The sequence below is a fragment of the Manis javanica genome, chromosome 11, assembly GCF_040802235.1.
Source record: "Manis javanica isolate MJ-LG chromosome 11, MJ_LKY, whole genome shotgun sequence".
In the NCBI taxonomy this organism is placed as follows: Eukaryota; Metazoa; Chordata; class Mammalia; order Pholidota; family Manidae; genus Manis; species Manis javanica.
Genome location: NC_133166.1, coordinates 22,558,273 through 22,572,604, shown reverse-complemented (window position 1 = coordinate 22,572,604; position 14,332 = coordinate 22,558,273). Strand labels below are relative to the sequence as shown.

The 14,332-nt window shown below is 42.5% G+C and overlaps 1 protein-coding gene across 1 annotated transcript in view; it reads right to left on the bottom strand.

The window, feature by feature from the left end:
* The window catches only part of CLPB (ClpB family mitochondrial disaggregase), a 147,389-nt gene that overhangs the window by 30,884 nt on the left and 102,173 nt on the right, over nt 1–14,332 (bottom strand). The gene's annotated exons all lie outside the window — the stretch shown is intronic.

Below are 14,332 nucleotides of genomic sequence, written 5' to 3'. Positions count from 1 at the left end.
AGGGCTGGTGACCCAGCCTTCAGAAGGAGAGGGTACTGGACTGAGAGGCATTAGGAAGAAATCACTCAGGAGAGCAAGAGTGGGGGAGTGATCTTCTTAATAAAAGCCATATGCAATTAGTTTTAGAAGCCCTCACCTGCAGCCAGCAGCGACCAGCTCCCATGATACATCTCAGCTGGATAATCACAGCCACTGGTTTCCATCATTCTTGATTTAATATGGCACCCCTCCTGGCTGTGAGTGCATTTACAGGAAAGGGCTGGGAGGCTGAAGTGAAGCCTAGCTGGGCTTCCTCAGAGATGGGTGGCTGGGCTGAGTGGCTCTGTGTGGAAGGTTATAGGGAGGAGGGGTCTGTCAAGCACCCCTATTACTGGGTATCCTTCAGGGAACAGGTCTGACAATGACCCTGGCAGTGTGTTCACTGAGATGGCAGCTAGGGGTGCTGAGAAGGCAGAATGAGGCCCTGGGCAAGAATGGGAAAGGTATGGAGGAAGGAAGAAAAGGGAGGCTGAACTGCAATTTGCCTCTCATGAAAGGGCAGGGCCACAGAACCCACAGGTTGCTCAGACACTCAGATGAGTACCATCCTCCTGACTCCCCAATTCTGACTCACATCACGGTCAGGGTTTCTTCCATGACCTGAAACTGGGATGATAGAAAAGACTGGGTAGGAAGGTCAGTAAAGGGAACCAGGGGGCAAGTGATGAGACTGGGGATCAGTGGTGATAAGAGGAAGCTAGGGAGCCCAAACAAAGGAGCCTGGGGGATGCAGAGCAGATAGGAGAGGAGCCTGGGGATGAGAGAGGCACCCAAGGGACTGGAAAGTCTCTCAAACTAGCTCATAAAATATATATTCCTGTAGAGGAAGGCCTGGCATAGGGCAGGTGTCAGTCCCATCAGACCTGGTGACCACTATGTCAGCATCCCAGATTCCATTCTCCTCTCTTCCAGCCCACCCTCCTTTTGCTGCAGGAGTGATATTTTAACATGCAAATAACTGGGTTGATCCAAAAACAAGACTGGTGAGAGAAGGTTAAGATGGGCAAAGAGTGGCTGAAGTGAGAAAATCAAGTGTGTTCTTCTCAGTGCATTATATCAAGAGGCACATGAGACTGATTCATCCCATAACTGGTGCTGTTAACTTTAATATCTTGGTTAAGGTGGTATGTGCCAGGTTTCTCCACCACTGTTTTTTCCTTTGCAATTAATAAGTATCTTGCGAGGAGAGATTCTGAGCCTATGTAAATATCTTGTTACTCCTTAAACCTCCACTCACTAGTTTTAGCATCAATTGCTGAGTCTTGCCTCATTTGGGACCAGCTATTCTAATCCACACAGCCCTATGAAGTTCAGAGTATCTCTTCCTCCACTACAGTACAGAAATGAAGAAAATAAAGCAATGTTCCACAGGGAATAAGTAGTAGGACAGAACACTACCCTGGCAGTCTGACTCCAGAGCCTGCATGTTCCACTCTGGAGACAAGAAAAGACCTGTTCCCTGTCTCGGGGAGTTGAGTCTATTTAGATAGATGAGATCTAGAACACAAATTTCTTATCCTTACTTTCAGCACTGGGCTACCTAGTGATTTTATTGAAAATAAACAGTAGAGGGTGTTTTTGCCAGAAATGCATAACCTGAGTTGAATCAAAAGGAAGCATTAGACAAATTCAAACTGAGGGACATTATACAAAATAATGAGCTTGTACTCCTTAAATGTCAAGGTAACGAAAGATAAGGGAAGACTGAGGAAGTGTTCCACATTAAAGGAGATTCAAGAGACATGAAACTGAATTCAACTTGGGGTCCAGAACTTTCTTTTCTTGTAAAGAGAATTATTGTGACAACTGGCAAAATCAGAACATCTAGAGTTCTGATTTTCAAGATGGCGGCATGAATATAGGGTGGTGGAAATCTCCTCCCAAAACCATACATATTTTGAAAATACAGCAAACACAACTATTCCTAAAAGAGTGACCAGAAGATACAGTACACGAGCCAGATTACACCTACATCTGCGAGAACTCAGCATCTCACAAAAAGGGTAAGATACAAAGCTGTGACCTGGCAGGACCCGAGCACTCTCCCCACCCCAGCTCACCAGCGGGAGGAAAAGAATCAGAGTGGGGAGGGAGTGGAGGCACAGGACTGCGAAATAACCAGCCCTGGTGGTCTGCCCTGGGAGCACAGACACATATTACATGGTGCACTGGATATTGGAGGAGTGGAAAAGCAAGGTCCGAGATTGAGACTGAGAACAGGTTCCCACAGCTGGCTGCCATGGGACAAAAGAAAAGCGGGCACTTTAAAAGTCTTAAAGGGACAAGGGTTTAACAGGTGGACAAAACCGTCCTGGCATACTCAGTCCAGCAGGACTTTAAGGAACTTCAGGCGCCCTAACCCCCTGGGTGGCAATGCAGTTCTGAAGCCCCATGGGGTGATAAGCAGCCTGCCGTTCCTTCCCCCCTGCCGGCATTGCAAGCAAACTGGTTGATCCATTGCTATGGAACAGCTGGGGAGCAGCTCTGACTACAGCAACCACACAGCTTAGCATAGAGGCTTCTCCCTGTGCATGGCTAACTGGCCCAGACCCAGAGGCTACTCCCTGTGCGCAGCTGATAAGCACAGACAGCGGAGACCAGCGCAGAGTCCAGGAGGCACAAAGGGGCTTTGTTCTTGGGGTGGAACACGCACTGCTCTCCTGTGACCCCTGTCAGTCCCTAGGCCATCCCGAGGGCCACCCTGGGAACGGCAGCTCAGGGGATTAACCCAGAGGCTGCTCCCTGGGCATGGCTGCCCTGCACAGACAGTGGAGATGGGTGCAGAGTCTGGAAAGCACGAAGGGGCTTTTTTCTCATGGCAGAACATGCGCCACTTGCCTGTGACCCCCACCAGTGCCCTAGGCCATCCTGAGGGCCACCCTGCTCACAGCAGCTCAGGGGATTAACCAAGAGGCTGCTCCCTGTAGGCGGTAGACCAGTGCAGACAGTGGATACGGGCACAGAGTCCGGAAGGCACAAAGGGGCTCTGTTCTCATGGCAGAACATGCGCTGCTTGTCTGCAACCCCTGCCAGTGCTCTAGGCCATTCCAAGGGCCACCCCCACCCATGGAGCTTAGGGATTAACCCAGAGGCTGCTACCTGCATGTGGTTGACCAGCCCAGACAGTGGAGATGGGCACGGAGACCAGGAGGCACAAAGGGGCTTTGCTCTTGTGGCAGAACATGCGCTGCTGGCCTGCAATGCCCGCCATTGTCCTAGGCCATCTAGAAGGTGGCCCTGCCCATGGCAGTTTAGGGGATTAACCCAGAGGCTTTGCCCTGTGTGCAGTTAACCGGCACAGACAGTGGAGAAAGGCAAGGCGACCAGCAAGCAGGAGGGGACTTTATTCTCCCTGAAAAAAAATTCAAAATAAAAGTCATAAGCATGCTGATGGAGCTACAGAGAAATATTCAAGAGCTAAGGGATGAATTCAGGAGGGAGATAACAGAAACGAAACAAACCATGGAAGGATTTAAGAGCAGACTGGCTGAGGTGCAAGAGACTGTTAATGGAATAGAAATCAGAGAACAGGAATACAGAGAAGGTGAGGCAGAGAGAGAGATAAAAGAATCTCTAGGAATGAAAGAATATTAAGATAACTGTGTAACCAATCCAAACAGAACAATATTTGCATTATAGGGGTACCAGAAGAAGAAGAGAGAGAAAAAGGGATAGAAAGTGTCTTTGAAGAAATAATTGCTGAAAAATTCCCCAATCTGGGGAAGGAAATAGTCTCTCAGACCAAGGAAGTCCACAGATCTCCCAACACAAGTGACCCAAGGAGGACAACACCAATACATATAATTAAAATGGCAAAGATCAAACACAAGGACAGAGTATTAAAAGCAGCCAGAGAGAGGAAAAAGATTACCTACAAAGGAAAATCCATCAGGCTATCATCAGACTTTTCAACAGAAACCTTACAAGCCAGAAGGGAATGGCATGATATATTCAATAAAATGAAACAGAAGGGCCTCAAACCAAGAATACTGTATCCAGCAAGATTATCATTTAAATTTGAAGGAGGGATTAAACAATTCCCAGATAAGCAAAACTTGAGGGAATTTACTTCCCACAAACCATCTCTACAATGTATTTTAAAGGGACTGCACTAGATGGAAGTATGCCTAAGGCTAAATAGCTGTCACCAGAGAAAATAAAACCACACCAAAGAAAATAGGGTAACCAAATACTAATGAAAGATAAAATGAAATCAGCTAGCCACAAAAATCAATCAAGGGAAACACAAAGAGTACAGAAAGAATAAAACACCTAACATATAAAGAGTGGAGGAGGAAGAAAAAGAAAGGAGAGAAATAAAGAATCATCAGATTGTGTTTGTAATAGTGTAATAAGTGAGTTAAGTTAGACGATTAGATAGTAAAGAAGGTGCCCTTGAACCTTTGGTAATCATGAATCCAAAGCCTGCAATGGCAATAAACACTCTAAATGTCAATGGACTGAATGCACCAATCAAAAGACACAGAGTAATAGAATGGATAAAAAAGCAAGACCCATCTATACGCTGCCTACAAAAGACTCACCTCAAACCCAAAGACATACAGAGACTAAAAGTGAAGGGATGGAAAAAGATATTTCATTCAAACAATAGGGAGAAAAAAGTAGGTCTTGCAGTACTTGATTCAGACAAAATAGACTTCAAAACAAAGAAAGTCACAAGAGATAAAGATGGATATTCCATAATGATAAAGGGGACAGTCCAACAAGAGGATATAACCATTATACATAACTATGCACTGAACACAGGAGCACCTACATATGTGAAACAAACACTAACAGAATTAAAGGGTGAAATAGAATGCTATGCATTCATTTTAGGAGACTTCAACACACCACTCACTCCAAAGGACAGATCCACCAGACAGAAAATAAGTAAGGGCACAGAGGCACTGAACAACACATTAAAACAGATGGAAATAACAGACATCTACAGAACTTTACACCCAAAAGCAGCAGGATACACATTCTTCTCAAGTGCACATGGAACATTTTCCAGAATAGACCACATCCTAGGCCACAAAAAGAGCCTCAGTAAATTAAAAAAGACTGAAATTCTACCAACCAACTTCTCAAATCACAAAGGTATAAAACTAGAAATAAATTGTACAAAGAAAGCAAAAAGGCTCACAAACACAGCGAGGCTTAAAAACATGCTCCTAAATAATCAATGAATCAATGACCAAATTAAAACAGAGATCAAGCAATATATGGAGACAAATGAAAACAACAACACAAAGCCCCAACTTCTCTGGGAAGCAGCAAAGGCAGTTCTAAGACGAAAGTATATAAGAATCCAGGCCTATTTAAAGAAGGAAGAACAATCCCAAATGAACAGTCTAATTCACAATTATTGAAACAGGGAAAAGAAGAACAAATGAGACACAAAGTCAGCAGAAGAAGCGACATAATAAAGAACAGAGAAGAAATAAATAAATTGAGAAGAATAAAGCAACAGAAAAAATTAATGAAACCAAGAGCTGGTTCTTCAAGAAAATAAAGAAAATAGATAAACCCTAGCCAGACTTATTAAGAAAAAAAGAGAATCTACACACATAAACAGAATCAGAAATGAGAAAGGAAAAACCACTACAGCCACCACCACAGAAACACAAAGAATTATTAGAGAATATTATGAAAATCTACATGCTAACCAACTGGAAAATCTAGAATAAATGGACAACTTTATAGAAAAATACAACTTTCCAAGACTGATCCAGGAAGAAACAGAAAATCTAAACAGAACAATTACTAGCAATGTAATTGAACTGGTAATCAAAAAACTACCCAAGAACAAAATACCCAAACCAGATGGATTCACCACTAAATTTTATCAAACTCATTCTATGAAGCCAGCATCACTCTACTACCAAAACCAGGCAAAGACACCACAAAAAAAGAAAATTACAGACCAATATCTCTGATGAACATAGATGCAAAAATACTCAATGAAATATTAGCAAATCAAATTCAAAAATACATCAAGAGGATCATAAACCATAATCAAGTGGGATCCATCCCAGGGATGCAAGGATGGGACAACATTCAAAAATCCATCAACATCATGCACCACATCAACAAAAGGACAAAAACCACATGATCATCTCCATAGAAAAGCATTCGACAAAATTCAACATCCATTCATAATAAAAACTCTCAACAAAATGGGTATAGAGGGCAAGTACCTCAACATAATAAAAGCCATATATGACAAACCCACAGCCAACATCATACTTAACAGTGAGATGCTGAAAGCTTTTCCTCTAAGATCGGGAACAAGACAAGGATGCCCACTCTCCCCACTTTTATCAACATAGTTCTGGAGGTCCTCGCCATGGCAGTCAGACAACACAGAGAAAGAAAAGGCATCCAGATTGGTAAGGAAGATGTGAAACTGTCACTCTTTGCAGATGACATATTGTATATAAAAAACCCTAAAGAATCCACTCCAAAACTACTAGATCTAATATCTGAATTCAATAAAGTTGCAGGATACAAAATATTACACAGAAATCTGTTGCATTCCTATACCCTAATGATGAACTAGCAGAAAGAGAAATCAGGAAAACAATTCCATTCACAATTTCATCAAAAAGAATAAAATCCCTAGGAATAAACCTAACCAAGGAAGTGAAAGACCTATACCCTGAAAACTACAGGACACTCTTAAGAGAAATTAAAGAGGACACTAATAAATGGAAATTCATCCCATGCGCTTGGGTAGGAAGAATTAATATTGTCAAAATGGCCATCCTGCCTAAAGCAATCTATAGATTCAATGCAATCCCTATAAAAAATACCAACAGTATTCTTCAATGAACTGGAACAAATAGTTCTAAAATTCATATGGAACCACGAAAGACCCCAAATAGCCAAAGCAATCCTGAGAAGGAAGAATAAAGCAGGGGGTATCTTGCTCCCCAACTTCAACCTCTTCTACAAAACCACAGTAATCAAGACAATTTGGTACTGGCACAAGAACAAACCCACAGACCAGTGGAACAGAATAGAGAGTCCAGATATTAACCCAAGCATATATGGTCAATTAATATATGATAAAGGAGCCATGGATATATAATGGGGAAATGACAGCCTCTTTAATAACTGGTGTTGGCAAAACTGGACAGCTATATATAAGAGAATGAAACTGGATTATTGTCTAACCCTATACACAAAAGTAAACTTGAAATGGATCAAAGGCCTGAATGTAAGTCATGGAACCATAAAACTCTTAAAAAGAAAATACAGGCAAAACTCTCTTGAATATAAACATGAACAACTTCTTCATGAACAGTATCTCCACAGGCAAGAGAAACAAAAGCAAAAATGAACAAGTGGGACTATATCAAGCTGAAAATTTTCTGTACAGCAAAGGACACCATCAGTAGAACAAAAAGGCATCCTACAGTATGGGAGAATATATTCATAAATGACATATCCAACAAGGGTTTGATATCTAAAATATACAAAAAGCTCATGCACCTCAACAAACAAAAAGCAAATAATCCAATTTAAAAATGGGCAGAGGATCTGAACAGACACTTCTCCAAAGGAGAAATTCAGATGGCCAACAGGCATATGAAAACATGCTCCACATTGCTAATCATCAGAGAAATGCAAATTAAAACCACAAAGAGATATCACCTCACACCAGTTAGCATGCCCACCTTCCAAAAGACAAACAACAAATGTTGGCAAGGATGTGGAGAAAGGATAACCCTCCTACACTGTTGGTGGGAATGTAAACTAGTTCAACCATTGTGGGAAGCAGTATGGAGGTTCCTTAAAAAACTCAAAATAGAAATACCATTTGACGCAGGAATTCCACTCCTAGGAATTTACCCTAAGAATGCAGCAGCCCTGTTTGAAAAAAGACAGATGCACCCCTATGTTTATCACAACACTATTTATAATAGCCAATAAATGGAAGCAACCTAAGTGTCCGTCAGGAGATGAATGGATAAAGAAGATGTGGTACATATACACAATGGAATATTATTCAGCCATAAGAAGAAAACAAATCCTACCATTTGCAACAACATGGATGGAGCTAGAGGGTATTATGCTCAGTGAAATAAGCCAGGCAGAGAAAGAAAAGTATCAAATGATTTCACTCATCTGTGGGGTATAAGAACAAAGAAAAAACTGAAGGAAGAGAACAGCAGCAGACTCACAGAACCTAAGAATGGACGAATAGTTACCAAAGGGAAAGGGGCTGGGGAGGATGGGTGGGAAGGGAGGGATAAGGGGGGTGGGGAAAGAAAGGGGGCATTATGATTAACATGCATAATGTGTGTGTGGGGCACGGGGAGGGTTGTACAACACAGAGAAGACAAGTAGTGATTCTACAGCATCTTACTACGCTGATGGACAGTGACTGTAATGGGGTATGTGGTGGGACTTGATAATGGGGGGAGTTTAGTTCCACAATGTTGCTCATGTAAGTATATATTAATGATACTAAAATAAAAAACAAAAAATAAAACAAAACAAATCAGAACATCTATTGATTAGTTATTATCAATAGTAATGCCCTACTTTTGAGGACTTTACCTTGATATATAAGAAAATGTCGATTTTTAGGAAACTGAAGTATTTAGGGGTAAAGGGGCATTGTATGTATAACTTACTCTTAAACAGTTCAGAAAAAATTTTATGTCTTGCTGTATACATAACATTAATATATAAGTAATAAAGTAATAAAATGTTAACAATTGGTAAGCTGGGTGGAGCATTTATAGGAACTCACTGTACTATTTTTGAAATTATGTAAAAATAAAAGTAAAGCAAATCAGGATAATGCTTACCCTTGGGGGATGGGTACTAACTGGAAGGGAGTATGAAGTGGATTTCTGGGTGTTTATAATAGTCTGTTTTTTTCAACTGAAGCACAGTTTATATACAATATTATGTTGTTTTCAGGTAAACAACATAGTGATACAATTATATACATTACAAAATGCTCACCATGAGAAGATCTGCCTCCATACAAAGATATTACAATATTATTGACTATATTCCCTATGCTGTACCTTATTCCTGTGACTTACTTATTTTATAATTAGAAGTTTGTAGCTCTTTATCCCCTTCACCTATATTCATCCATCCCATCTCCTCCCTCTCCTGTGGCAACCTGTAATGGTCTATTTCTTGATCAGGTGTGTTTAACTTGTGAAAATACAGTAAGCTGTATACTTATGATGTGTGCATCTTATACAAGTATATTTCAATAAAAACTTTTTACAAAGTTAAAAACAAAGAAAAAAGAAAGCAAAAGCTTGTCCCCATAAAGCACATAGCACCATGTCTGGCCCATGTACATTTGCCATGAAGGTTAGATGGTGCTGTCTTTCCTGCAGGGTCAAGCACAGGGTCAGGCATGTGGCATGTGGCACTTGAAGGGAGAGATAGCAGGTAACAGGCTGGGCAAGGTGGGGAAGGGCATCTCTTCACCCTAAGACAGGAGGAATATAACCCTCTTACTCTCCTGCATATCTTACCCCTTCTCTCCTTGAGGGCTTTCCTCAGCTCTGATGGGAGCACCCAGGCTTGCAGCCTGGAATGCAGGTCCAGGGCAACACTGCATCCCCAGTTACCCCTGGAGCAAATGAAAAAATATAGAGATAGGAAATGTGCTTGTGATTCTGTCACTGGGATATGCAAATAAAATATATGTGATAGGCCTATCTGCCTAATATTCCTGCCAATTCATTCTCTGGGTGTGATTAAAATGAGCAATAAATTCCTTGTGAGTCTCAATGGAATGAAGTTCCGGGAGTGGAGATGCAGGCTGGCATCAGCACATCCCCCTCAGCTGAATATTCATCATGGAATAGCTCCCCATATTTTTGTTTTATCTGCCATCATGTGCATAGAGATATATTTCTACCTCTACTTCGCCTCTTAGTTAAGGCATGAAAATGGTCTAAGCTTTAAGTATTAAATTCTCCATGTAGTGAGATCACAGGCTACCTTCTCTAAAAAGCCTGCTCTGCTCATTCTGCCTGGAGGTGATCCATACTTTCGTGGAGCCTCACAAACTCTGTGTGGACGTCTCCTAAGGCACAAGTCAGTCTGTGGGTATCAGAGCTAACAGCACCTGTACCCACATCCTCTGGGCCTCATTCACTGCGGGATCTCTTCAGGGGGCCCAAGGAGGCTTCTGCACACAGAATGATGAGATAACTGGGCAAACCAGCAGTGAGGAGAAAAATCCTTTAAGCCACCTAAGGTAAGAGAAATTCTTAGATAAGTGACACATTTTAAAAAGCAGAATGAAATTAAAAATAAGATTTATGGATAATTTTTAAATGGGAAAATTATCAAAAAATAATATTAATTAAAAAAAAAGCAGATTCCAAATATGGAACTAGGATCATAACTCAACAACTTCAGCGACAAGTAGGAAATATAAATGTCTGACAGACAAGCACACAATACAACAGGGAATTGGGGTGAGAGGGGGGCATGAGGAGAGCTGTGCCTGGAGAGTCCACACTCCCAACCCCTTTATTACACTGATATTCTTTAAAAGCTCTGGGTTAGCAAAATAAAACATGTTTACCAGTTTGAGACCCCTGGTATATATAGTAGGCTATCAGCCAGGTTACAAAAAAGGGCCATCTATGTAAATATATATATAGACATGGTCCAGAAAGGCAAATGCAGTATCACAAGAGGAAATCTCTGATTTATATCCCAATAGTTATTTATAGCAACTTGGTTTTCTATAAGTTAACTGCTTTCTTTCAGCTTCATGTTTTCCCATCTGTAAAATGGGGGTAATAAGAGCTGCTTCACAGATTTGTTACAGAATCAGAAAAAATGTTTATTAGAGTAACTGGCATAATGCCTAGATGCACTTAATAAGAGGTACCTACTATTATGATAAACAATTTAAAATATTAATAGTGGTTATACATAGGTAGTAGGGCAAGAATGTTTTAGATTGAGAATCAGCTCGGTTGACATGTTTTCTGAGAAGCCTTCTTTAATCTCCCAGGCAGGATTAGAAGCCACCTCTGGGCTTCCACATACTTGGGCTTCCCTGAGTCTGGTGGTTTAGTGGGGTCATGGTTTATTTGCCTGTCTCCTCATCAGATCATGAACTCCTTGAGTGTTTCACCCACCTACCTTCTTCCCATCTAGCCCAGAGCCTGGCACATAGATGTTACTCTTAAATATGTACTGAATTATTCAATTCTCTTCATCTTAACTTTTCTCTACTTCCCAACTTTTCTATAATGAGACACAGGACTTTAATACTGACACATTTTCTATAAGCAGCACATATTTGACTATAGAGCAGTCGATGTAGGTAGAGGAGGCTGAGCTAGGTGGCAGGGAGATGCTGGACAGATAGAAGGGGAGTATGATCAGATCAGAGCGGTGGTGTCCCATGTTTAGACAAAGAGCCAGGAAATGAGGTCTCAGGCTGGAGCCTCAGCACTTCCTAGACCTGAGACAGATATAGGGCTTAAATCTGGAGACGCATAACTGCTGCTTACTTACTGGCAAAGGGGGACAGAACTCAGGTCTAAAGCTGTGTTCTTCCCATGAAATCCTGCCTCATGATTTTGAAGTGAGATCACAGGCTACCTTCTGTGTATTTTTTTGCAGCTTAGAGGAAAACAACAGTGCAGAAAGAACAGATAACCTAGTAGATGCTGAGCAACTGAGAAAAATACAATGCTACTGACATGCAGGGGGAGCGGAGGGGCAGTTCACATGGGTAGAATCTGGTGGGACAGCAGAGCAATCAGGAGGAGATGCTCAGCAGACAGCTGGACATTCCAGAAGGAGGAAGTACAGACAGGATGCAAGGATCAGGTGCTGAGAGCTGACAACAGAGAAACAGTCTTCCAGTTGAGAGGCTACAGAACCCTGGCCTAGTTTTAAGTGGTCTTCTAGCCTCCAAAGGTAGCCCCCTGTACTGTGCACCTACTCTGTTAGGGAGCTCCTCCCTGCAGTTGCCACCCCCAAAGCCTGGCTCTGTCCTAGCTTTGCCACTGAATGAATCTCCTCTCACTCAAAGCCATGTGTGCAGTCTCTCCTCTCTGGGCCCGATGTCCCTACTGCCTTTGGCTTTTTCTCATGGCACCTCTTGCCCTCTTACTGCCCTGCTCTGTACAGATTCTAAGAGCTCTATGTATACTCAGGAGATACTGTCTGTGATTGCCTCTGTGTTCCAGAACGGTTTGACGGGCACAGAGGCATACAACCGCCATTTATTCACTTGGGACTCTAGCCTTGTACTAATGTGGCCAACATCATGTTACTTCTTGGGTAGCCAAATTTTGTTAACCCTCAGCGGCCCTAACCCCCACCACCTATGCCGGCACTCGGGAGGCCTGCTTCTTTGCTTTCATGACTACACCACTACCTGTCCTGTGTCACACTCCCTGACAAACTACAGGTTCTCTTGGCCAAGTCCAGTGCTTACTCTCAGGCAACAGCAACTGGGCCCAAAAGGGGAGGTGAGACGGGAGTGTAGGTCTTGAGGTTATCCGAAACGTGCTTAAGGATTTCCTTAAGGCACTTGGGGAAGGTGCCCTGGCTTCCACAGTTGCTTCTGGGGTTGGAAAATCTGAACAAAGGGAGGGAAGTGCTGGCTCTCTTGGAATTTTTGCTCCTCCTGGTCCCAAGTGCCCCTTGGGATATGCCGTGAAAGCCAGTTCCACTTCTTAAACCTTCCCCTTCCCTGGAGGAAATTCCAGTTTCTGTCAGTTACTAAGACAGTTACTAAAGACCCTAGGGGGACACAAACTATATGGTTAATGCTCGTTATCACATGTCTCCAGTTCTCCCCTTTCTAGGCACATTGTAGGATTATTCTTCTTGGCCCCTGTGTGATTGGGTGCAAACAAGGGATTAGTTCTATCCAGTGAGTGATGAGTAGAAGTAAAAGGTCCCACTTCCAGGCTGAGCATTTAACTGCATTTGCAAGACCCTCCACAGCATCCTTTTCCCTCTGGCAAGAAACCAGAAACATTCCAGAGGGTGGCTGCAATGCCAGTCGCTTCCCTGAGGGCCTATAATGAGCAGAGCCCCTCTGCTGACCCATGACAGACATGCAGCATGAGGCAAAAATAAATGTTGTTTTAAACCACTGAAATCTTGAGTTGTTACAACAGCACAATCTAGTTTATCTCTATGATGAACAGACAATCGTATACTGAATGGAACCTTAGAAACCATTTGGTCCAATGTTTTCACCACACATTGGTAAATTGAACTTCAATGAAGGGAAGTGCGAGCCCAATGCCACCATGTCAGTGATCAGTAGGGCTGGAACTGCAAGCCATATCTTGTATGTCTCAGTCCAGTGACCTAAGTGCTTTTACTCAAGACACGAAGAATATTTGCCACTAGGTCGGACCTACCACAATGAATCATCTCAAGGCACTTCAGCCAATTAGCTAAGAGATTCCATGATGCTAGACAGAGCACAAGACTGAAAATCAGAAACCGAGACTTTAGTTTCAATCCTGTCACCAAGCCTAATACATGACCTTGAATTCAAATTCTTTGTTTCAGTTTTGATGTTAATTTATTGTGGGACCAAAGGAAAATGACATCATGCCCTTGGGCTTCAATTTCCCCTGGAGTAAAATGAGTCAGTTGATTTACGATTCAGAAATATAGAATGTGTGCCCCAAAGCAGAGCCTCCAGGGAGGCTGTCCAGGAGAGAAGGGCTAGGCCAGGTGGCTGGGGCTCCGGTCCACCTCTCTTTCAGCTAGAACAGCTTTACTTTCCTCTGACTTACTTGTTTAGGCTTTGGTAAGATTTCCCATCATTGGACTTGATTTCTGAGGTCCCTGCCAGCTCTGAGATGCGTGATTCTAGTTCTTGGCTTCTGACAAACAGTTCCTGAGTTACAGCTCAGTGGCTAGGAGCAGAAGGCAGCCTGCTTTTAGTGAGTTCAAAGTCTGGTTGACAAGACCAAATTAAGATGGAGAGTTTTTTGGCTCAGACTCTACACCAGGCTCCCTGGAGAGTATGTGAAGGGAAGGGGCCAGGGAATGGTTCTAGACAGAGTGATGATGGGAAGGGAGGATCACACTGCTTAATGAGGCTACAAGATACATGAGACTGGGGGAAATAGTACTAAATATTTTGTCTTGCTATCCCCTCTCCTATGAAAAGGAGTTAGAAGACCCACAAAATCAAAAACTGAATTTGAAGGTTAGTCCTCAGAAGCCAGAAGTGGCCCAGCCTCTTCCTTGTCACAACAGGGACAGCTTCCTTTTCTTGATGAGATTGGGGTTCAGATTT